The 26,931-nt window shown below is 43.1% G+C and overlaps 1 protein-coding gene across 1 annotated transcript in view; it reads left to right on the forward strand.

The window, feature by feature from the left end:
• Positions 1-26,931, forward strand: part of LOC141131772 (uncharacterized) — a 759,715-nt gene that overhangs the window by 638,001 nt on the left and 94,783 nt on the right. The window lies entirely within an intron of this gene.

The following is a 26,931-nucleotide window of genomic DNA, read 5'->3' on the forward strand; positions in this document are numbered from 1 at the left end:
ACACTCAAACCTGTCAGTAAATACTGCATGAAGAGGGGTTAAACTCAATTCACAGAAGGAAATAAATGCCCATCAATGCAGCCTATCAGTGTCCATTTGTGCAGCCTCATCACCGCACATCAGTGAAGGAGACAAATTACCTGTCTGCAACATTTTATAACAGAAACTAAGAAAAACAAGTTTGTTTTTTTTTCAAAATTTTTGGTAATTTTTTGTTTATTTAGCATAAATAAAAAACCCAGTGGTGAATAAATACCACCAAAAAAAAAGTAAACGATGTAAAGCTTCACTTTACAAAGAATACCCAATCACATGCAAGGAAAAAAAAATTGCATTTTTGCTTGCACATGATTGGATGGTGGAAGTCAGCAGAGCTCCCCCACATTTACTAAGGTTTGGAGTAACTGCACTTGCAAAGTCCTTAGTCTATGTGCCTTTAGTTACTCAACCCCATTACATTTAATAAATTCACCCCATTGCATTTAGTGAAATATATCTATTTTCTATGGTCATTTCGCCAGGTTATTGGAGATTTTTTTTTGTGTATATACAAGCATATCCATCATTTTGCTGCAAACCTCCCAATCTCTCCAAACATAATTCAATGTTCATGCATACCACAATGGTCTAATCCAGGGGTAGTGTCATGAACAGGTGTTACCAGAACTGTGTGGACAGCAACAGAGGGAACCCAAGGCATGTAAAGTGAAATAAAGTACCGTATTTATCGGCGTATAACACGCGCTGGTGTATAGCACGCACCCCAAGTTTAGGAGGGAAGTTTAAGGAAAAAACGTACATTTTAAATGCCCATCAATGCAGCCTTGCACACTGTCCACCTGCAGCCTTGCACACTGTCCACCTGCGGCCTTCCACTGCCCACTTGCATCATGTTTTGGTTTTAAATTTAGCGCCGCCACCCCCGCCACCGAGATCTTCGGCTCCTCTCGCCACCCACATAGACCGAGCAGAGCCGAGTGTACTTGTGTACTCGGCTATTCGGCTCCGCTTGCAGTAGCGGCCCCGTCCCGCCCCTTGGCCCAGCTCCTATGATGGACACAACACCGGTCCAATGGCGGGACATAAAGGCTAGGTGGCGGGACTGGGCGTGACTGTGAGCAGAGCCGAGTACACAGTACACTAGGCTCGACTCGTTCAATGTCAGCGGCGCTCCACAGACAGTGGAGATCGGCGGGATCGGCGTATAACACGCACCCACAATTTTCCCTTGATTTTAAGGGGAAAAAAGTGCGTGTTATACGCTGATAAATACGGTAATTTATTAAAGTAAGTGAATATAGATACAAACACCTCCAATACAAACAGTGCACAAAAAACCAACTACCAGACAGAGACCCACAAATAACAACAGTCAAACAGGTATATAAAATAGATGGGGAATACCAGAATCGTAAACGTAGCCAGGCCAGGGTCATCAACGGGAGATCAGCAGATAGGGGCAAGGAGCAAACAGGACAGAGAGAAGGTGGACAGATACTGGATAACAGCATCACAGGAGGGACAGGAACAGGTTCAGCTTCAGGTACAGAGGATCACAGGTACGGGTCAGGGCTCAAGGACAATACCAAGGCAAGTGTGTGAGTACATGCCTGATCGCAGGAGATAATGTCGGCTCCACACTGCCAGGGGACACCCGCTGGTGGACACCAGTACTGTGACCCAAGGATCAAACAGTGCCACCAGCAGGTGAAACATTTCCTGACAGTTCCAGACTGCCAGGAGACACCCGCTGGTGGACACCACTACTGCAAGCCAAAGGTCTGACAGCACCACCAGCAGGTGAAACCTTTCCTGACAGGTGGGCAACCTTTGAGAGGTGAAGATCTACCCTGACCAACATAAAAGAAATCAAAGATCACCGGGGGGCAGCGCCCTTTTTTTTTATAGAAGCGTATTTTAATTTGGCCTACCTTAAACGTTAATTTCAGTGAGAAACTTGGCGTTGTCAGAAACCACGAATCAGACTGAGACAGAAGTACAGTTAAATCACACTTGTTTAATAATAAGGATGGGCTTTATGTTCGGGTCGAACATGAGTTCGACTCGAACATTTGCTGTTCGCCTGTTAGCTGAATAGTGAACAATTTGGGGTGTTCGCGGCAAATTCCAAAGCCACGGAACACCCTTTGAAAGTCTATGGGCGAAATCAAAAGTGCTAATTTTAAAGGTTAATATGCAAGTTATTGTCATAAAAAGTGTTTGGGGACCTGGGTTATGCCCCAGGGGACATGTATCAATGCAAAAAAAGACCTGAAGGGTCTGGTATGGATTTTGATGGGGACCCCCTCGCCATTTTTTTAACAAAAATTGGCGCGGGGTTCCCCTTAATATACATACCAGACCTGAAGGGCCTGGTATGGAATTTGGGAGGGCCCCACGCGTTTATTTAAAATTTTGGTTCGGGGTTTCCCTGTGGGGGAATCCCATGCCATTTTTATCAATGAACTTTTATGTGTATTGCCTGACTGACAATTCATTATAGCCGCGAGTAGTTTTAAATTACTTTTTTTCCTTTAGAAATGTCATTTTGCTGTCAGACTGTTCTAAACATGGGAAACATGCGCCACTTTACAGGCATACTATAGACACCCCCCAGGTACGAAATTTAAAGGAATATTACACTTTTTTATTGTTTCACTTTAAGCATTATTAAAATCACTGTTCCTGAAAAAACGTCCGTTTTTAAAACTTTTTTTTTGCATTGATACATGTCCTCTGGGGCAGGAAAATTAGCACTTTTGATTTTCCATGTTCGTGTCCCATAGACTTTAACGGGGTTCGCGTGTTAGAAAAAAATTTTTGACTGTTCGCATGTTCTGGTGCGAACTGAACGGGGGGGGGGGGGGTGTTCGGCCCATCCCTATTTTAATAATAATTAAAAAAGGTAAACAGAGTAAACGTAGTCAAAACATAGCCAAAATTCAGGAACCGGAACAGCTAGTCAAACAAGCCAAAATATCAGGGAGCCAGAGATGAGCATAGTAGAACAGCAAGCAGGATCTGGAGCCAGAACAAATGTCAGCCAAGAAAGTCTTTAACAGGAACACACAAGAGGGTCTTTAGAGATGTGACCAAGACGAAGACAGAGATCATCTGGACTGGACAGCATAAGTAGGCTGGACTGACGAACAGGATATCATCAACAGGTGAGTCACTGTGGAGAGATAGGAGCTGGCAATTAGCCGAGAGCTGAGCGGCCAGCTTTGAGCCAAGCCCTGACAGGCGTTCTTTCATTCACATGTCTGGAGAGTAATTGGCCACCCCCACAAATTTGACGCACGAGTGGTACTGCAGGCTGACTTGCTCGACTAGTTTCAGGCCTGGCCTGAATGCCATTCTGGTTGTCTGCTCTAAGTTATGGTCAGTGTAAGTATTATGTAGGGCAGTGTACAGAGGTCAGTAGTATATAGGGAATTGTACAGGGGTCAGTAGTAGGTAGGCCAGTGTACAGGGGTCAGTAGTAGGTAGACCAGTGTACAGGGGTCAGTAGTAGGTAGACCAGTGTACAGAGGTCAGTATTAGGTAGAGCAGTGTGCAGAGGTCAATAGGATGTAGGGTAGTGTACAGAGGTCAGTAGGATGTAGAGCAGTGTACAGAGGTCTTTAGTAGGTACAGCAGTGTACAGAGGTCATTAGTAGGTACAGCAGTGTACAAAGGTCAGTAGTAGGTAGAGCAGTGTACAGAGGTCAGTAGTAGGTTGAGCAGTATACAGAGGTCAGTAGGATGTAGAGCAGTGTAAAGAGGTCAGTAGTATGTAGGGCAGTGTACAGAGGTCTCTAGGTTGTAGGTCAGTGTACAGAGGTCAGTAGAAGGTATTGCCTGAGTTTTGGCCCAGTTGGCTGGCTTGAGTTCTCTCCTGGCTGGCTGGCTTGAGTTGTGGTCTGGTTGGATGGCTGTCCTGAGTTCACTCCTGGCTAGCTAGACTAAGTTCTGGCCTCGACTGAGTTCTGGATTGGCTGGCTGGATTTTGCTTGGCTAGCTGGGCTGGGTTCAGGTTGTCAGAGCGGTATACATTGTGGTTAGTAAAGTGCAGTAGTGAGGTGTAAGTAACACATAGTTCAAATCAAAATTCTATGTAATGCAAAGTGCAATGGTTAGCAGTAACACAGTGTTAAGAGGTCAGGAGTAAGTAAATTTACCGGTCAGAAGTAACTGACGCAGAGTTCACAGGTCAGGCGTAAGCAAGGGCTTACTCAGATGGGCACTAAGTCCCATCCTCCATGCACAGCCTCCTCAGAGCTGCCTGCAGGCAGCCCAGAGAAAAGGATGCACACACAGCAGCTACACGGACACAGTCGCATGTCAAAATTTGATCCTCCAGTCCCAGAAGATGCCATTTTTTGGGAAACGCGTCAGAAGGAGAACACGTCTGACATCATCGTGGCTGGTGGGACAGGTGACACCACGATCAGCTTGTTTGCGCTACTTGTTTTCATTGTGTATTTTCGTTTAGTTTAGTAAAACATTTAAATCGATTTACACTATGAGGCTTCTCCCTGTTCCTGTTCCACACGTGCTCCTCTGTTAAGTGGCGCTCATCCATAGAACAGGTTACACTGCTGTGAAGCAATATTCACGTGGAGGCTTTTTGAATGTGGATCAATTCCGTGGAGTTTGATTACAGGCTGTGTTTGATCTCTGTAATGGGGATCTATCACATTTGGTGAGAGGCCATCTGTTCACATTTGAGGAGCACCTTTTGTCAACACTGGAGAACTTTATCACAGCGACTTTGATGATGGACTTTTTTCAGTTTATTGACTAAGATTTATTTAGTTTTTATGATATATATGATATATATATTGCTTGTTTGCACAGTGAGTACACCCCTCACATTTTTGTAAATATTTTATTATATCTTTTCATGTGACAACACTGAAGAAATTACACTTTAATACAATGTAAAGTAGTGAGTATGCAGCTTGTATAAAAGTGTAAATTTGCTGTCCCCTCAAAATAACTCAACACACAGCCATGTCTAAACCGCTGGCAACAAAAGTGAGTACACCCCTAAGTGAATGTCCAAATTGGGCCCAATTGGCCATTTTCCCTCCCTGATGTCATGTGACTCGTTAGTGTTACAAGGTCTCAGGTGTAAATGGGGATCAGGTGTGTTAAATTTGTTATCGCTCTCACTCTCTCATATTGGTCACTGAAAGTTCAACATGGCACCTCGTGGCAAAGAACTCTCTGAGGATCTGAAAAAAAGAATTGTTGCTCTACATATAGATGGCCTAGGCTATAAGAAGATTGCCAAGACCCGGAAACTGATCTGCAGCACGGTGGCCAAGACCATACAGCAGTTTAACAGGACAGGTTCCACTCAGAACAGGCCTCGCCATGGTCAACCAAAGAAGTAGAGTGCACATGCTCAGGGTCAGCCTGTCAGTGTTCAGACCTTACGCTGGACACTGCATCAGATTTCTCTGCATGGCTGTCATCTCGGAAGGAAGCCTTTTCTAAAGATGATGCACAAGAAAGCCTGCAAACAGTTTGCTGAAGGCAAGCAGACTAATGACATTGATTATTGGAACCATGTCCTGTGGTCTGATGAGACCAAGATAAACTTATTTGCTTTAGGTGGTGTCAAGCATGTGTGGTGGCAACCAGGTGAGGAGTACAAAGACAAGTGTGTATTGCCAAGCATGGTGGTGGTCATGGGCTGGGCTGCATGAGTGCTGCCGGAACTGGGGAGCTACAGTTCATCGAGGGAACCATGAATGCCAACATGTATTGTGACATACTAAAATGGAGCATGATCCCCTCCCTTCGGAGACTGAGCCGCAAGGCAGTATTCCAACATGATAAGGACCCCAAACACACCTCCAAGATGACCACTGCCTTGCTAAAGAAGCTGAGGGTAAAGATAATTGACTGGCCAAGCATGTCTACAGATGTAAACCCTATTGCGCATATGTGAGGCATCCTCAGAAGGCGGAGGAGCGCAAGGTCTCTAATATCCACCAGCCCCATGATGTCGTCATGGAGGGGTGGAAGAGGACTCCAGTGGCAACCTGTGAAACTCTGGTAAACTCCATGCCCAAGAGGGTTAAGGCAGTGCTGGAAAATTAATGGTGGCCACACAAAATATTAACACGTTGGGCCCAATTTGGACATTTTCACTTAGGGGTGTACTCACTTTTGTTTTCAGCAGTTTAGACATTAATGGCTGTGTGTTGAGTTATTATGAGGGGACAGCAAATTTACACTGTTATACAAGCTATACACTCACTACTTTACATTGTAGCAAAGTGTCATTTCTTCAGTGTTGTCACATGAAAAGATATAATAAAATATTTACAAAAATGTGTGGGGTGTACTCACTTTTGTGAGATACTGTATCTCTACTAAATATTAATACACAGTAGTTGTTGCACAAAATACAGTTCTCTATTCCAACAGTTAGACATTATAAGAATGTGACTGGCTAGTTGCTACATTATAGACAATAAAGTACTAACACTGTTATCTTGCTTTTATTATAAGATAATAATTTTGACCTTGCATTTTATCATAAATAAAAGTGCTATGCTAATGCTCACAATAAAGGAGTAAGTTTTAAATAGTAAAACTATTAAACAGGAGTCAAAATTCCATGCAATGTTTTTTTTTTTTAATCAGAAAAGCTTTATTGATCACAAACTTACAGGTTCCAGAACCAATCATAAATCAAAATATAAAAATAAAAAGTAAAGCATCTTATTCCAAAATACCAGTTCTGTAAAGATTCCAATACCTAAGCAGTAGTACATTAGTAAAAATCTGACCGGCATTCACATGTAAGCTATATGAGACACATATGAGTATGATAGTGAGCGATGAAATAGTTCTTAATGGTGGGTGAAAAAATAGTTGCACCTTTATTTCCTTAAAGACTAATCACATCCACTGGCTTTCGCAGATCTGGGCCCCTTGTTCATGTGTGCTTGGCCAGGTGCACAGCTTAAGTGTAATTAGTGAATCTTCTACACATCCTCCAGAGACTTCTGTGCTAGTGAGTTTCAAATAATCGCTGATAGCACTAAAAATTATGAAGTGCTAATACATTTCCACCAGGAAAAAAGAGCGAGAACATATTAACCGTTTCCTGCTGAGAGCCCCCCCCTCCCCCAGCCGTCTGCGAATTCAGCACTGACACATAAGCAAAGCACGGCATTCTAGAGCAGCATGGTATAGAAGTCCAGCTCTACCCAATAAGGATTGTAGTGGAGAGGAGATTGTGACCGTGATACCCCGTGCAGCTTGCCCCATCTGGGGTTGGTGGATCTGGGGAGCCATTGGGAATACTTTAAACCAACAGCACGGAAATCACCCTGAATGCCCTATATGATCGTGGTGGAGAGGAGATCGTTATCGAGATACCCTATGCTGTTTGCCCCTTCTGGGGTTGTTGGATCCGGTGAGTGGGGACCCAAAAGGGGGAGCACAAAAGTCACAGAAACCATCTGAGAGCACTCTAGTCACGGTTTTCTCTTGCTAAGAAAATTCCTTGAAACACTGGGTTTGAAGAGTTTTACCACTTTAAGGACTATAACCACTAATTACTAATTGATTTATATCTGCACCAACCAGGTTGAGGTGCAATTATTTGCTCACTGGACTTTGATCAATAATGTGTATATTTTTTGCACTGTTTAGGTAGAGTACATCATATGTTTTGTATATTATTTGCACCGGTTAGGTAGAGCACATTAGATGTTTTTATATGTTTACAGTCATTTCACTTGTGGCGGTATATGGTGCAGACCTATCACAGATGTAGGGGTCTCAGCACACATCCCTTACATATAAGGTCTTTTTGAACAACCACTGAAGATAGCCCTTGTTTAATTATTTTCGCTGTTTATATGATTTTTTTTGGTAATTAATTTTTATGTTGGTATCAGGTACCTTTAATAGGATTATGATTGTGGAAAATCACCTTGGGATATAATATAACCTAACAGATAACCCCCCTCCCCACATATCATCCCATTTAACCCGGTAGGGAGCGCCACACCCCTTTTTAATTTATATTCAAGTACTCTGTGGAGGATCCTTAGGGAAGCTCCTTCAGGGGGGCTGCACACCTAAACGTTTGTCCTAAGCGCAGCTTCCACACTTATTTATACTCTAACATCCACCAGCCCCATGATGTCGTCATGGAGGGGTGGAAGAGGACTCCAGTGGCAACCTGTGAAACTCTGGTAAACTCCATGCCCAAGAGGGTTAAGGCAGTGCTGGAAAATTAATGGTGGCCACACAAAATATTGACACGTTGGGCCCAATTTGGACATTTTCACTTAGGGGTGTACTCACTTTTGTTTCCAGCAGTTTAGACATTAATGGCTGTGTGTTGAGTTATTTTGAGGGGACAGCAAATTTACACTGTTATACAAGCTGTACACTCACTACTTTACATTGTAGCAAAGTGTCATTTCTTCAGTGTTGTCACATGAAAAGATATAATAAAATATTTACAAAAATGTGTGGGGTGTGCTCACTTTTGTGAGATACTGTATCTCTACTAAATATTAATACACAGTAGTTGTTGCACAAAATACAGTTCTCTATTCCAACAGTTAGACATTATAAGAATGTGACTGGCTAGTTGCTACATTATAGACAATAAAGTACTAACACTGTTACCTTGCTTTTATTATAAGATAATAATTTTGACCTTGCATTTTATCATAAATAAAAGTGCTATGCTAATGCTCACAATAAAGGAGTAATTTTTAAATAGTAAAACTATTAAACAGGAGTCAAAATTCCATGCAATGTTTTTTAATCAGAAAAGCTTTATTGATCACAAACTTACAGGTTCCAGAACCAATCATAAATCAAAATATAAAAATAAAAAGTAAAGCGTCTTATTCCAAAATACCAGTTCTATAAAGATTCCAATACCTAAGCAGTAGTACATTGGTAAAAATCTGACCGGCATTCACATGTAAGCTATATGAGACACATATGAGTATGATAGTGAGCGATGAAATAGTTCTTAATGGTGGGTGAAAATTCAGGTTAATTCAGATAATCTGTAAGTGTGCACCAAACACCAGAGTCCACACTGCATGAGTCACACTCAACTAGGGTTTTAAACTCACCAGAAAGCAGTTAAACAAATGCCTTGAATATTCTAGATATCATCAAGTTAGCAGGGGTTTAGTTTGAACTGCACATCACTCCATGGATTATTGGTCATGCAAAAAAGGGGCTCCACATAGCGTAATCCCGTTTAAAGTATTTTATAAGAGACCACCCCCTTTAAAATCACACTTACAAAGTAGAACAAGCATTTGAGATAAAATTGCGTTGTCACTGGACAGTTGAATCCAGCCGCCGCACTAACCACGTTGATAGTGCTTGGTTGTTCCCCTCTACCCATGACACGCATAGGTCACTATTGGTCGCCGTCTGGTCACGCCCTGACGCGTTTTGTTATCCCGACATATGAGGGCATGACCATACGGAGCAGCGTCCTGGTATTAGTAGGCTGATCGAGCTGCTCATTAACCCTCCGTGTGCTCTCCACTCTACTTCACAGCAATGCATGCTAGTGACAGACACAAGGGGGTTTAAAGCCTGTGAAATACACCAGACCAGCCAACTACTCATTGTAATACAAAATACGTGCTAGCAAACTCAGATACTACTAAGTAAAAGTCCATTACTGAACCGAACCTAATAAAACTCAAAATGAAAGTAAATTTTTCAATACCAAAAATGTCAAACTTAACCGTTAATGAATTACAGTGTACACATCATCACTCTAAACAAGATTAGTTAAAGAGTTAAATTCAATCATAATCATAATCAAGTCACTATATAAATATAGAAATTATTACAGTAGAGATAAAATAAGATAAAATTAAGAGAAGGAAAGAACAGGAGCTAGTCATGAACCAAGTGTATACATTATAATCATAATATAGACATATACTAGTTTAGATCACGGAGTATCTAGGACTAGTACCAATATCAATGAATGAGGTTTCATTTCAGGCTTCCATTCACAATATAAAGAGGTGGAAGCATTTTTTAAAGAACACTGGCATGTATTGTGCCTGGATAAAACATTAAATCCGGTTCTTCCAGCTGTACCTAAATTAATTTATAGGAAGGTACCCAATTCTGGGGGAAATGTAGTGAAGAAAGTTTTTGATCCACCTGAAAGACCATCTTCTTTTTGGGATCGAGATGGTTTCTTTGCATGTAGAAAACGTAAAGTGTATAGAGAGGTCATTAGGACAATGAGAGGTTTGGAGAAGTTTACATTTACCTCAAATAATAGAGAATTTCAAATCTGCGAATTTATCACTAGTAACACTACTCATGTTTACGCCTTAGAATGCCCCTGTGGGTTAATGTACAGTGGGGACGGAAAGTATTCAGATCCCCTTAAATTTTTCACTCTGTTATATTGCAGCCATTTGCTAAAATAATTTAAGTTCATTTTTTTCCCCATTAATGTGACAGAAAAACACAGAATTGTTGACATTTTTGCAGATTTATTAAAAAAGAAAAACTGAAATATCACATGGTCCTAAGTATTCAGACACTTTGCTCAGTATTTAGTAGAAGCACCCTTTTGATCTAATACAGCCATGAGTCTTTTTGGGAAAGATGCAACAAGTTTTTCACACCTGGATTTGGGGATTCTCTGCCATTTCTCCTTGCAGATCCTCTCCAGTTCTGTCAGGTTGGATGGTAAATGTTGGTGGACAGCCATTTTTAGGTCTCTCCAGAGATGCTCAATTGGATTTAAGTCAGGGCTCTGGCTGGACCATTCAAGAACAGTCACAGAGTTGTTGTGAAGCCACTCCTTCGTTATTTTAGCTGTGTGCTTAGGGTCATTGTCTTGATGGAAGGTAAACCTTCGGCCCAGTCTGAGGCCCTGAGCATTCTGGAGAAGGTTTTCATCCAGGATATCCCTGTACTTGGCCGCATTCATCTTTCCCTCGATTGCAACCAGTCGTCCTGTCCCTGCATCTGAAAAACACCCCCACATCATGATGCTGCCACCACCATGCTTCACTGTTGGGGCTGTATTGGACAGGTGATGAGCAGTGCCTGGTTTTCTCCACACATACTGCTTAGAAGTAAGGCCAAAAAGTTCTATCTTGGTCTCGTCAGACCAGAGAATCATATTTCTCACCATCTTGGAGTCCTTCAGGTGTTTTGGCAAACTCCATGTGGGCTTTCATGTGTGTTGCACTGAGGAGAGGCTTCCGTCTGGCCACTCTGCCATAAAGCTCCGACTGGTGGTGGGCTGCAGTGATGGTTGACTTTCTACAACTTTATCCCATCTCCCGACTGCATCTCTAGAGCTCAGCCACAGTGATCTTTGGGTTCTTCTTTACCTCTCTCACCGAGGCCCTTCTCCCCCGATAGCTCAGTTTGACTGGACAGCCAGCTCTAGGAAAGGTTCTGGTCGTCCCAAACGTCTTCCATTTAAGGATTATGGAGGTCACTGTGCTCTTAGGAACCTTAAGTGCAGCAGAATTTTTTTGTAACCTTGGCCAGATCTGTGCCTTGCCACAATTCTGTCTCTGAGCTCTTCAGGCAGTTCCTTTGACCTCATGATTTTCATTTGCTCTGACATGCACTGTGAGCTGTAAGGTCTTATATAGACAGGTGTGTATCTTTCCTAATCAAGTCCAATCAGTATAATCAAACACAGCTGGACTCAAATGAAGGTGTAGAACCATCTCATGGATGATCAGAAGAAATGGACAGCACCTAAATATATTATAGTTAAATATATGAGTGTCACAGCAAAGGGTCTGAATACTTAGGACCATGTGATATTTCAGTTTTTCTTTTTTAATAAATCTGCAAAAATGTCAACAATTCTGTGTTTTTCTGTCAATATGGGGTGCTGTGTGTACATTAATGATGAAAAAAAAAATGTACTTAAATGATTTTAGCAAATGGCTGCAATATAAAAAAGAGTGAAAAATTTAAGGGGGGGGGGGGTACTTTCCATCCCCACTGTATATCGGGCATACTAAGAGGGTATTAAGAACTCATATTGCGGAACACGTTCAAAATATAAAATTAGGTTGTAAGGATCATAGTTTTTCATTACATTTTAATCAAGACCCTTCAGGTTTAAAATTTTGGGGTATAGATCATATTAAACCAACCTGGAGAGGGAGAGGCTCTAATATTGTGAGGGAGTTATCAAAGAGAGAAACTAAATGGATTTTCCTTACTGATACACTCAAGCCCAAAGGGTTAAATGTGGAACTTGATATCAATTGTTCTCTTAGTGACACTTAAAAATCTTAAATTATTATATGTGTATATTATGTTTATAATGTATACACTGGGTTCGTGACTAGCTTCTGTTATTTCCTTCTCTTAATTTTATTTTATCCTATTTTATCTTCATGGTAATAATTTTTATATTTATATAATGACTTTAGTGATTATGATTGAATTTTGATAGTCTTCTTTAACTAATCTCGTTTAGAGTGATGATATGTACACTGTAATTCGTTAACGGTTAAGTTTGACCTTTTTGGTATTGAAAATTTACTTTGACTTTTATTAGGTTTGGTTCAGTAATGGACTTTTACTTGGTAGTATCTGAGTTTGCTAGCGTGTATTATAATGAGTAGTTGGCTGGTCAGGTGTGATTTACAGGCTCTAAACCCCCTTGTGTCTGTCACTCCACTAGCGCGGACTGCTGTGAAGTAGAGCGGAGAGCATACGGAGGGTTAATGAGCAGCTTGCTCATTAATACCGGGACGCTGCGCCGTATGGTCATGCCCTCATATGATGTCGGGATGACGAAATGCGTCAGTGTATGACCAGATGGCGACCGGTAGTGGCGTATGCGTGTCGCGGCCAGAGGGGAACAACCAAGCACTATCAATGTGGCTAGTGCGGCGGCTGACGGCTGGCTTCCACTGTTCGATGACAACGCAATTTTATTTCAAATGCTTGTTTAAATGTTATGCGGTGTAAGTGTGATTTTAAAAATAGTGGTCTTGTAATAAATGTTTTAAACAGGATTACGCTATGTGGAGCTCCTTTTTTGCATGACCAACCATCCATGGAGTCAAGTGCAGTTCAAGCTAAACCCTGCTAACTGGATGACATCTAGAATATTCAAGGCGTTTGTTTAACTGCTTTCTGGTGAGTTTAAAACCCTGGCGCTGCTTAACCGGTTCAATACAGGGCATTTTCACCCCCTTCCTGCCCAGGCCAATTTTTAGTTTTCAGAGCTGTCGCACTTTAAACGACAATTGCGCGGTCGTGCGACGTTGTACCCAAAAAAAATTGACATCCTTTTTTCCCCACAAATAGAGCTTTCTTTTGATGGTATTTGATCACCTCTGCGGTTTTTATTTTTTGCGCTATAAACAAAAGAAGAGCGACAATTTTGAAAAAAACACAATATTTTTTACTTTTTGCTATAATAAATATCCCAATTTTTAAAAAAAAAAAACAAATTTTTTCCTCAGTTTCGGCCGATACGTATTCTTCTACATATTTTTGGTAAAAAAATCGCAATAAGCGTACATTGATTGGTTTGCGCAAAAGTTATAGCGTCTACAAAATACGGGATAGATTTATGGCATTTTTTAAAAAAAAATATTTATTTTTTTTTTTTAGCGGCGATCGCAATTTTTTTCCGTGACTGCGACATTATGGCGGGCACATCGGACACTTTTGACACATTTTTTGGGACCATTCACATTTATACAGCGATCAATGCTATAAAATTGCATTGATTACTGTGTAAATGTGACAGGCAGTGAAGGGGTTAACCACTAGGGGGACACAAGGGGTTAAATATGTTTCCTAAGGGAGTGTTTCTAACTGTAGGGGGCGGGGACGTACAAGGGGAGGAGACCGATCGGTGTTCCGCTGTACTAGGAACACAGATCGCTCTCCTCACAACTGACAGGACGTGGATCTGTGTGTTTACACACACAGATCCACGGTCCGGCCCGGTTAACAGGCAATCGCGGGTGCCTGGCGGACATCGTGGCCACTGGGCACACGCACCGGGTCCCAAGCAACGCGGCGGGCGCGCGCCCCCTAGACGGCCGGGATTCCCAGGCCGTCATATGACGTCCACCCAGGATGGGAGATCCCATCTGTGGACGTCATATGTCTATGGTTGGGTAGGGAAGTGGTTAAGTATTGAAATCTTTACAGAACCAGTGTTTTGGATTAAGACTCTACTTTTTATATTTGTATTGATGTTTATTATTATAGCGGCTGCTGTATTCATATATTTTAAAACTTGTCATTTACGTATGTGCTTTATGCACACTGCATATACTGTATGATCAATTAACTTTAGTAGCTGTTTAGCGCAGAGTGGTGTAAATAGGCTTCTGTACACTAATGCCCCGTACACACGGTCAGACTTTGTTCGGACATTCTGACAACGAAATCCTAGGATTTTTTCCGACGGATGTTGGCTCAAACTTGTCTTGCATACACATGGTCACACAAAGTTGTTGGAAAATCCGTTCTAAACGTGGTGACGTAAAACACGTACGTCGGGACTATAAACGGGGCAGTGGCCAATAGCTTTCATCTCTTTATTTATTCTGAACATGCGTGGCACTTTGTCCGTCGGATTTGTGTACACACGATCGGAATTTCCGACAACGGATTTTGTTGTCGGAAAATTTTATATCCTGCTCTCAAACTTTGTGTGTCGGAAAATCCGATGGAAAATGTGTGATGGAGCCTACACACGGTCAGAATTTCCGACAACAAGGTCCTATCACACATTTTCCATCGGAAAATCCGACCGTGGGTACAGGGCATTAGACTACAAATATAAATCAAAATATATCTATTGCATAGAATTACAGAAATGCATAACAGGTTGTCAAAACCTAAAGGATCACCTTTTCGGGCAGAATTTCACTTTTCATAATAAATAGAAGTGTTTTCCTCTTGGTCATTCGCTGATGTGCGGTACCTGTCCTCTGTGAGTGTGGTAAGGCAGGCAATTTTTATCTACACCGGCCGATCGTCTAAGAGGGAAGTCCATGAGGTTTCCAGCAGTACTTCTATCGGTTCTACTAAGCCTGTTTTGACCCCCCTGAGAAGGGCGGTCGCAGGCTTTCTGGTAAGCCTCTATTGTACTTTAAGGTGACGACTGCACAAGTGGTGGAGAATATAGACCTTGGGTCCTTCACAGAATAATAATCTTTTCATTTGTATATTTTTTTACACATGGACTTTTTCTTTTTCATATTTATTCATTTTTTGTCATTTATTAATTTTTATGCACATTTTTAAATGTTACCACATATGGACTGTTTCTTCATTGGATAGTCTTTCTGCATTTTGATTTATGATCATATGTTTGATTTATTGAATATTGTATTTATTTGCACTTCTGTAAACACATCATTATCCAGCGCTGCACTCCTATCTCTATATATACTTTCTGTGCCCTATATCGGGGTTATAGTGCATAGCTGCAGGATATCCTTCATGGTTTTTTCAATATTTACATTTTTCACTTTTCAACACGCACATAGCGCAATTCTTTTTTCTTTTTGATTTTCTGCACTTGGGGAGCCTTTAAATGTAATGACAACACAAGTATGATGCACATTTGCAGAGTTTCTGAAATGCATAGCAAGGCGAGCATTTTCTGTCCGGTTTGCCATGCATTTGGAAACACACAGATGTGAATGGAGCTTCACACCAATTTCACTTTAAGGCCCCATTCACACCTAGAGTAGTGGGAGCGCATGTTTTATGTCTTGTTTTTCCAGTGCCCTCCCCCGCTTACCGGAACCATTAGCAGCGGCGGAGGCGTTCGTGTCTGTTCTCCTGTCAGGTATGGAGACGAGTGAGGGGAAGATGGCCCTCATCCATCTCCATACAATTGCTGAGTGGAAGTGACGTCAAAACAACACTTCAGCCCACAGCTCTTAAAGGGCCATTTTTTTAAAATACATTTTTATTGAATTACATTTTTTTTTTTTTTATTGCATTTTAGTGTAAATATGAGATCTGAGGTTTTTTTGACCCCAGATCTCATATTTAAGAGGTCCTGTCATACTTTTTTCTATTACAAGGGATGTTTACATTCCTTGTAATAGGAATGAAATGACATATATATATATATATATATATATTTAAAAAAAAAAAAAAAACAGTGTAAAAAGGTAAAATAAATAATAATAAAAAAAAATTTAAATGCGCCCTGTCCCGACGAGCTTGCGTGCAGAAGTGAACGCATACGTGAGTAGCGCCCACATATGAAAACAGTGTTCAAACCACACATGTGATGTATCGCTGCGATCGGTAGAGCGAGAGCAATAATTCTAGCCCTAGACCTCCTCTGTAACTTAAAACATGCAACCTGTAAAATTTTTTAAACGTCGCCTATGGAGATTTTTAAGGGTAAAAGTTTGTCGCCATTCCACGAGCGGGCACAATTTTGAAGCATGACATGTTGGGTATCAATTTACTCGGCGTAACATTATCTTTCACATTTAGGGATGGGACGAACACCCCCCGGTTCGCATCCAGAACATGCGAACAGACCGAAAGTTTGCACAAACTTTCGAACACCGTTAAAGTCTATGAGACTCGAACGTGAGAAATCATAAGTGCGAATTTTAAAGGCTAATATGCAAGTTATTGTCCTAAAAAGGGTTTGGGGACCCGGGTCCTGCCCCAGGGGACATGTAGCAATGGAAAAGAAAGTTTTAAAAATGGCAGTTTTTTCTGGGGCCTGAAAATGATCCCTTGAAGAGTGCTGCTGATGCTGAGTGCCAGCTCCACCTCCATGCTGACACAATCCTCCTCCTCCTCTTCCTGTGTGATAGGCGGGCCTACAGGAATACTGTCTGGATAAAGGGGGCCTTGAGAGGTAAGGAGGTCCTCCTCTTCCTCCCTCTGTTCTGCCTCAAGTGCCCTGTCCATTATTCCATGCAGCGTGTGCTCCAACGGGTAGACAAGAGGGACAGTATCACTGATGCATGCACTGTCACTGCTCACCATCCTCATGGCCTCCTCAAATGGTGACAGGACAGTGCATGCATCCTTGATCATGAGCCACTGGCGTGGTGAAAAAAAGCCAAGCTCCCCTGACCCTGTCCTGGTGCCATACTCACACAGGTAGTCATTGGTGACCCTCTGCTGCGTGAGCAGCCACTGCAGCATTGTCAACGTTGAGTTCCACCTGGTGGGCATGTCACAGATGAGGGGGTTCTTGGGAAGGTTGCATTCCTTTTGGAGGTCAGCCAGCTGAGCACTGGCATTATATGACCAGCGGAATAGCCCACAGACTTTCCTGGCCTGCCTCAGGAGATCCTGTAAGCCAGGGTACGTGCACAAGAACCGCTGCACCACCAAATTAAGGACGTGAGCCAAACAGGGAACATGGGTGAAGTGTCCCTGTCGGAGGGCAGAGAGGAGGTTGGTGCCATTGTCGCAAACCATTCCTGGCTGAAGCTGGCATGGCGTCAACCACCTCTGAGCCTGCCCCTGCAAACCTGTCTGAATCTCTGCCCCAGTGTGGCTCCTGTCCCCTAAGCAGACCAACTCAAGCACCGCATGGCATCTTTTTGCCTGAGTGCTTGCGTAGCCCCTAGAATGCCTATGGAGCACCACTGGTTTCCGAGGACAAATCTGCACAGGAAGAAGCCATAGAGGAAGAAGAAGAGGAGGGGGTGGAGGAGAGAGGTGTGGCAGAATCACCACTACCAGCATTTTGGAGGCATGGTGGCGGAACCAGCTCCAACAATACTGCACCCTGTCCTGCATCCTTCCCAGCTGCCAGCAGGGTTACCCAGTGTGCCGTGAAAGAAAGGTAAGGTCCCTGTCTATGCCTCCTGGACCATGAGTCAGCGGTAATATGCACCTTACCGCTGACCGCCCTGTCCAACGAGGCCAACACATTGCCTTTCACATGTCGGTAGAGAGCCGGAATGGCCTTCCGAGAAAAAAAATTGGCATTTGGGAACTTGCCACTGAGGTACCGCACATTCCACAAATTCTCAAAAGGGGGCAGAGTCTACCAGCTGAAAAGGCAGCAGTTGGAGTGCTAGCAATTTAGCCAAACTAGCATTCAGCCGCTGAGCATGTGGATGGCTGGGACCGAATTTCTTTCGTTGGTTTAGCAACTGGGGTAGGGAAATTTGCCTGCTACAATCGGATGTTGGTGTACCGCTAGCAGATTGCCCGCAAGTGCTTGGGACACCTAATTCTACACCTTCATTCCTCTCAGTGCAGGTCTCTGAGAGGACTGAAGTTATAGTGGGGTTGGAGATCCCAGCTGATGAGGAGCAAGGAGAGGTCCGCCTCATTCTTTGGTGTGGGTCTTTTAAGTACTGTTGCCAATGGACTGCGAGGGAGCTCGACATATGTCTGGTCAAGCATGTGGTGCCCAAGCGGCTGCTGTTTTGGCCACGTTTGATACGCTTCAGACATATGTTGCAATCAGCAACGGTATGATCTGCTGCACACATGTGAAAAAAGGCCCACACCAAAGAACTTTTGGAAAAACGCGCGTCAGCAGCACCCTGCACATGTGGAGCTCTGCGGTGTGATGCAATCTGTTGCCTGCCCTTAAGCTGGCCCCTGGAGGGCATCCTGCCTCATTGGAGATATGCCTCCTCCTCCTCCTATCTTCTATCTGGCACCCACGTAGAGTCAGTGAACTCATCATCCCCTCCCTCCTTGCCACTGGAGCAAACCTGGCAGTATGCTGCAGCTGGGGGAACATGACTGTCAGTTTCTTGTCCTCCTTGGGCACCCCCTCTCTCTGGGCTCATGTTACTGCCTTCATCCTCAACCTGGGTACCATCATCAGAGCCTTCAAAACGCTGCGCATCTTCCTACAGCATGTACCCTACACTTTGATCGAACAGTTCGGGGGACTCCTCAGGGCATGATGGTGGGGCTAGGGAAGGAGTGACTGATGACATTGAGCCGATGGAAGAGGCCATTTTGGCAGCTGCATTGGCAGACAAAGTACCCTGAGCCTGGGTGACAGAGGATGAGGAGGATGAGGAAGGCTTGGTCATCCACTCTACCAACTCTTCTGCATGTTGTGGCTCAACACGGCACAGCCAGCTGCTGAAAAAAAGGACAGGCGTGCCCCACAGGCCACACGGCCACATGCTGAGGATGCACCGTGTCCATGACCAGCACTGTTGGCTGTAGACACAGAGCCTGCTTGCCCTCTTTAGTGGCCTGTGGGCTTCTGCCTCTCCTTGGTGGTCTTCCAGACATACTGTACAATTAGATTAGCAAAACAACGCCTGAAGTTTACTAAAAGCAGTACATCAGCAATATATATATATATATTAACTGAGTCCCCTGCCTGAAAGTGTCTTTAAACACGTACTCCAGGAATGGCCTACAGTCAGGTATAGGCTTGATTAGACTATATATATACAAGCCTGTATATATGAAATACACTGCAGCTAACTGAATCAACTGTCTGAAGTAGATTGTAGTAGATAGTAGAAACAGTAGAGCAGGAATGGTCCCCAGTGAGAGCTAGCTAAACTAGATACAGTGGATATATGTATAGATATATAGCAGTCTGATATATATATATAAATAATATGAAATACACTGCAGCAAACTGAATCAACTGCCTGCCTGAAGTATATTAGAAACAGTACAGCGTGAACAGTCTGCACTGAGATCCAGCTAAACTGGATCAACTGCCTGCCTGAAGTAGATTATAAATAGTACAGCAGGAATGGTCTGCAGTGAGATCTAGCTAACTGAATAAACTACCTGCTCAAAGTAAATGAAATGACACACTCTCTCTCTCTATCTATCTCTCTATAATGCCAGCAACACACTACACAAGTCTGACGTGCGGCCTTATATAGGGTGGGGCATGTACTTAACCCCCTGAGTCATAATTGGCCAAAGGCACCCTGCCTTTGGCCAATTATGGCTCTGTTTGCTTACGACACTGTGATTGGCCAAAGCATGCGGGTCATAGTGCATGCTTGGCCAATCATCAGCCAGCAAAGCATTGCGATGACGCAGTGCATTCTGGGCCGTGACGCACCGCTCGAATTTGGCACGAACGGCCCATAATTTTCGATCTTTGACGAACGATCGAACAGCCGATGTTCGAGTCAAACTCATGTTTGACTCGAACAGTCAGCCCATCCCTATTCACAATCTAAAAAAAAATTGGGCTAACTTTACTGTTGTCTTATTTTTTTAATTCAAAAAAGTGTATTTTTTCCAAAAAAAAGTGCGCTTGTAAGATGGCTGCGCAAATACGGTGTGACAGAAAGTATTGCAACGACTGCCATTTTATTCTCTAGGGTGTTAGAAAAAAAATGTATAATGTTTGGGGTTTCTAAGTAATTTTCTAGCAAAAAAAACAGTTTTTAACTTAAGGTATGATGCTTGTCATAAACGGACCCCTCTAAGAACAGGTTTGTGGGCTTCCCACAATGTCAGTGGGGATATATCAGGAGTATCATTGTTTCCCAGATATTCTTTGATTGCTGATTCTAAGTCAGATGAATATTATGGGGGTGTGAGAATTGAGTCATTTATGTGCCATATGGGGTCTTGAGTTTTGGGGATTAAAGAAGTATAGGTTGAAATTATCGCACAATGATCTGTCCAAGTGTAAGGTTTAATATAAGAATTGAGCAATTCTGGTGACATACTTATAGATATTAGAATTATGGTCAATACAGGGAAAAGATTTATGTGGGTGGGAATAAAAAGAGAATTGACGTTTTGAAGAATTAATTTCATGCCAGGAATCTAGCAGTGAATGTTGTTGAAGGAGTCTTTGAAACTTTCGAGATTGAGAGCTGGATACGGTTGGAGTTGGGGATTTATCTAGATAGGGATATAGAACTTGATTTGAATCACCACATTTTAAAAGTGTGCCCATTTTATGCAAATCTATTACTTGTGGCAAGTGAGAGAGGAATGATGTTGGTCTTTTGTTAGGTGCATAATAGGAAACAATTGTGAGTGGGATATCACATAGGTGTCCCAAAAGTATGAGATAGCGGCCTTCTCGATCTTTGATCTCTGTTATGAGGGAAAAAGGTGTAGTTCGGTGAAATGCTATTAGTACTCCTCTGCTTTTTGATTTATTTAAAACTTGGGGGTAGCATGTCCCAAAATATTTAGGGGTTGAAGTTTCAGTAAAATGAGTCTCTTAGAGGCTCACTATATGGGCTTTTGTGGAGGATAAAGATCTGAATACTTTAGTTCATTTATGAGGAATATTTAGACCTTGGACATTTACAGTTAGAACATTTAAAGGAGCCATATATAATTCTTACAAAGATATATCAATATAAAAATACTACGAAAAAACCCCTAACGGGGCTTTAGAGCAGCCAATAAAATACAATGTGGGTAGTCAAAAAGTTAATTTTATTGGTACAAAAAATGGTATAAAACAAATGAGTTCTGACCTTTAAGTCAGGACATGAACTGGAGTACAATATAAAAGTCACAGCGGACAATGCCCGTGATTGGGAACAATGTACAGTACAATATATTTGAGACAACAAGATCATGGATATTGGAATCCTGACGTGTTTCAACCCTCACTGGGTCATCTTCAGAGGATAATTGTCAACTGTAGGCATGTAAGCATGTATTGTGTATCGGGCATAGCGTAAAACTCAACAATGGTAAACTTTTGTACATACAGCGCAGCATATCTGCATAATTTGCATAGTTACCCATCACAGAGTTCCCGATAATTCAGGATATTCACAGTGATGTGATCCCTCCTATGTCCTCTGTCTCCCCAATGCCAGGCCAGCTCCCCGGAGAGCGGGTGATAGACCAGATATGCCTTGCAAGGGATCACGCATATACTGGGGGGAGGGTGAAAACAGGCAGCGAGTGGCATACACTACACCCAAGATGGAGTAACGATGATGCTGAAAATAAGATTAAAAGCGAGGGATCAGTTAGTTCCCCCAAAAGGACTTTTGAGGGCGGTTTACTCATGTTAAAACATAGGTCCGTGGGTCTGCAGGGAGCAAAAGAGTGCAGCAAAGAAGGAAAGGAAAGAGGGAAAAAGGGAGAGGGAAAAGGGGGGAGGAAGAGGGGGGGGAGGAAGAAAATTTCTACAACTTATTAATGATCTTAGGATACCAGATAATGCCATTCTGGTGACTATCGATGTTGAGGCGCTGTACAGCAGCATTCCCCATTCCCGGGGTTTGGCTGCTGTGCAAAGGGCTTTGCAACAGCATTCTCAGTATGATCCGGCATTGATTAGTTTTATCTTGAACAGTCTGCATTATATACTGCACCATAATCACTTCTGTTTTGACAACTCCCACTACCTCCAGGTACAGGGTGTGGCTATGGGGACCTGTTGCGCCCCCTCTTACGCCAACCTGTACCTGGGGGAGTGGGAGAAGTCTCTCTTGGAGGACGAGGGCCTTGTCGTGTACACCAGCCATATAACCAAATGGCTGAGGTATATCGACGACGTTTTCGTCGTCTGGGAGGGACCTGAGACCAAACTAGTTGAATTTTTTAATCGGATTAATGTGAACGATCGCAACCTAAGATTCACGATGACCCATGATCTCCACAGCGTCACCTTCTTAGACGTCTCCATTTCTGTCACTGCTGAAAGAAATCTATCCAGCACTCTATTCCGAAAGACAACTGCTGGCAATACGGTCCTCCACTCGGATAGTTTTCACCCGACATCACTCAAGAACTCAATCCCCTACGGAATATACTTGCGCCTTCGTCGCAATTGTTCGAATGATGCTCTTTTTAAAAAAGAAGCCGAGGGGCTTCAGGTCCGATTGCTAGCTAGGGGTTACAGCCGATCCTGCCTTAAAAAAGCGTATAACCAAGCTATAGGACAATCTAGATTTCAGCTGCTTTTTAGATCCAAGCCCTCCAAGAGTCTTGAGTGTAACCTCACCCGGATTATCATGCGCTACTCTCGACAACATACAGCCATCAAAAAAATCATAAAGCGTCATTGGAGCATCCTTACGGATAACCCCAGACTGCGTGAGTTTGTTCAAGAACAACCCACTATAACATACAAAAGAGCTAGGTCATTATGGGATAAGCTCATCCAGAGAGAATACACCAATGAGAATAGGAGATTGAAACATTGTTCCACAGTGGGCTCCTTCCCCTGTGGACATTGCTCCTACTGTTCATTCATCAAAAAAGACAAAACTTTTGTCCTTCCTAGCGGAAACACATTTACACCTACACAATTTGTGAACTGCCACACACGTGGAATAGTATACCTGATGGAATGTGAATGTGGCGCTTACTACGTGGGGAAAACCAGGCAGGGATTTTGGAATCGTATTTCCCAACATGTATACAGCATGCAGGTGGGGAACCCATATCTCCCCATTGGGAGGCACATCATTTCTACACAGAATTACAGGGTTCCAAGAGTCACCTTTGTGGCCCTTTGTAGAATGCATATTTCAACCAGAGGCGGCGATTGGAATAAGTCTCTGTTACAAAAAGAGCAGAGATGGATATTCCAGTTACAGGCCACCTCTCCACCAGGCTTTAACGAATCGATCTCATATGCCCCTTTCCTGCATGGGTTTTCATCAGGCAAGACACAGTGAATGTATGGGAGAAGATCCCTAACCCTGAGCGTTCTGCAGCCTCTTTTGGAGGCGTGCCAGGGTTCTTATCACCACCATGTATTCCCCCCCCCCTTTTTTTTTTCCCTCCCCGTCCACCTTTCCCTTTTTAGCCCTGGTGACAGCTTTTTGAAAATATATAAAACCAGAATTCCCACCATTTAGCCCATTCCTGCCTGGTTTTCCCTGCGTTAAGTAACCTAATTATGACCATCTCTAAGACCCTGTATTGTGTGATGTAATTTCTTGCCTAAAAGTGTAAAGTACAAAAGTAGGTTTTGTTTTCATTAGTCTCCTACTCTCAGAGGGACATAGCCTTGAAAAACAGTTCACAGTTTCTTTTATGTATCATTTTTTCTATGTATATTTTGTTATTATGCAACTTTTTTTTTTCTTGTATGATTTGTTATTTTATTTTGCAAGTATAACGGATGATGCCACTATAGTAATAGAACCATCTTTAAGGTGAAAATGGCATTGTACAGTATGAGGCATAGATTATGGTCAACAAAGGGTCAAGCAGATCCTATGTAAGCACCCATTTAGCGTCTGACGAAGGCTAATGCGGTTATATCCCCTTATTAGTCATCTGATAATATGTAGGTTCAGTTTGTTGCCTTTTCCTGTGTCTTTGGTTGTCTCCCCTTTGTAACCTATGCTCTCCCTCTAGGGGGCGGGACTGCACCATTATGCCTTCCTGGCAGGACAAGAGGGGTGACGCTTGGGCCCTGCGTCTCCTTTATGCGCCCACCAAGTGGCAGCACCTGGGATCGGGTGCTTCTTGTCTGCCAGCGGCGTCCCGAATCCCTTCCGGACGCCGTGCTCACGGGCGCGCGACCAAGTGCGCGTGACGTCACGACGCCTGCGCAGTTGCGGCGGGAGCGACGGGGGACCCGAGAGATTATTCTCCTCCGGAACGCCGGGGGGGTCACGTAGCGAGCGCACAGCTGTGTCGCTCTTTCCCCCAATGGAGGGGGAGGAGGGAGAGGAGTGATTGAGCGTCCGCACCTGATGGGGTTCAGTCAATTGACACTCTCTTTTAAATGCACCAAGTTCTAGGGGAGGCTCATTGACTCTCTCCTAACTCTGCGATACCTGTGTATGCAATTACCGGTCTGAACGACTGGTAAGTACATTCCAAACGTCTTTAATTGTTTTACCTAAGTGCAGTTTATCACCACGGCTCTCCTTATTCCTTGTTCATAAATCCTACTATCCAGCTATGTCTGATTATAATATCTTAATCTTCCAGAACCCTGGGCATTTGATCTAGCCATTTTGGTTCTTTGGATCGGGTAACTAGCACTGTTGTCACCACATGCACTTTTTTATTTTCAGTGTCTTGTATCAAGCACCGTTTGGTTTTGTGGTTTGTTGTGTATTGTTGTGTCCCCTTCACCACACCAGCCCTTTCACTCTTCTCTTCTGCTCCTTTCCCACCCACAGTCACCTCTTTCCATTTCCACCATTGCACCATTCCCCTCCCCCTCCTTTCTCCCCCCCTTCCTCCCCCCCCCTTCTTTTCCTCTCCCCCCCCCTTCATCCAGCTTTGGCTGGTCTTCCCCACCTTGCACTTCGGTCCTTTCACTGGTGTACCACCAGTGCTTTTACTCCAATACCTTCACCGTTGTATGGTCCCGAATGGGCTGTAGGGTGTTTATTGTTGGTCTGTTTCCGTTAGTCACCCTTTCATTCCCCTATCCTTTGGTAGCTTCACTGTTTCCTTCAGTGTTTGGTTTCTCCTATCTCCCCCTTTCTTCCCCTCCTCACACTTTCCTTCCTCCCCTCTTCCCTTCCCTTTCCCCTCCCCTCCCCTCCCCCCCCTTTTTTTTTTTTTTTCTTCCTCCCTCCCCCCTCTTCCTCCCCCCCTTTTCCCTCTCCCTTTTTCCCCTTTTTCCCTCTTTCCTTTCCTTCTTTGCTGCACTCTTTTACTCCCTGCAGACCCACGGACCCACGTTTTGACATGAGTAAACCACCCTCAAAAGTCCTTTTGGGGGAACTAACTGATCCCTCGCTTTTAATCTTATTTTCAGCATCATTGTTACTTCATCTTGGGTGTAGTGTATGCCACTCACTGCCTGTTTTCACCCCCTGTGGGGGGCAGTATATGCGTGATCCCTTGCAAGGCATATCTGGTCTATCACCCGCTCTCCGGGGAGCTGGCCTGGCATTGGGGAGACAGAGGACATAGGAGGGATCACATCACTGTGAATATCCTGAATTATCGGGAACTCTGTGACGGGTAACTATGCAAATTATGCAGATATGCTGCGTTGTATGTACAAAAGTTTACCATTGTTGAGTTTTACGCTATGCCTGATACATGCTTACATCCCTACAGTTGACAATTATCCTCTGAAGATGACCCAGTGAGGGTTGAAACGCGTCAGAATTCCAATATCCATGATATTGTTGTCTCAAATATATTGTACTGTACATTGTTCCCAATCACGGGCATTGTCCGCGGTGACTTTTATATTGTACTCCAGTTCATGTCCTGACTTAAAGGTCAGAACTCATTTGTTTTATACCATTTTTTGTACCAATAAAATTAACTTTTTGACTACCCACATTGTATTTTATTGGCTGCACTAAAGCCCCGTTAGGGGGTTTATCGTAATATTTTTCATGCATCTTGTGGGGTGCGCAGCCTAATTGTCTGTACTCATGTGAGTGTCTTTGGTTGGTCATTTTTGATATATCAATATATTTCTGTTATCAGGTGCGGAATCAGAGAAACCCCAGGGAAAGATCGGATAAAAGAAGAAAGGAGAAGTAGATTATGAAAGAAGAAAGAAAGAATAAGAGTCATATATTTAAAATAAGTTATAATTACTAATATATACAAGGAAATAAAACGATGGTGTATTGAGCACGGAAATCTGCTAGCTCAGAGGCACAAAGTCTGTCCGAGGAGGCTCCTCACACTGTAACCCAAGTGGAGGAGAGTCCTAGGACAGAAAAAATGGGGGCAGCAGTGACCAATTCTCGGGTCCCCCGTGGCCAAATTTTATGGAAAAATTTAAAAAAAAATGTAATTTAGGCATCCGATTTTAGCTATACTCCTTAAAAATAAGTAAACATAAGAGTAGGATTAAATAGTAGTCCTTTTAACAAATCCTTAATTAATTATATGTAAATATTTGAATGTAAGGTTATAAAATTTATCTTATAACCTATTAAGAACCTGAAATATTTAAAGATAGGATAGGTGAACCGTAAAGTTGAATAAGCTTCAGAGAGAAATGCAAAATGCATTCAGTCCATTGTATCCGGTGGGTCCAGGTCTGGAGAATTGAATCGACCCCTTTTTGATGAACTT

This window comes from Aquarana catesbeiana, linkage group LG03 (assembly GCF_042186555.1).
Source record: "Aquarana catesbeiana isolate 2022-GZ linkage group LG03, ASM4218655v1, whole genome shotgun sequence".
Taxonomy (NCBI): Eukaryota; Metazoa; Chordata; class Amphibia; order Anura; family Ranidae; genus Aquarana; species Aquarana catesbeiana.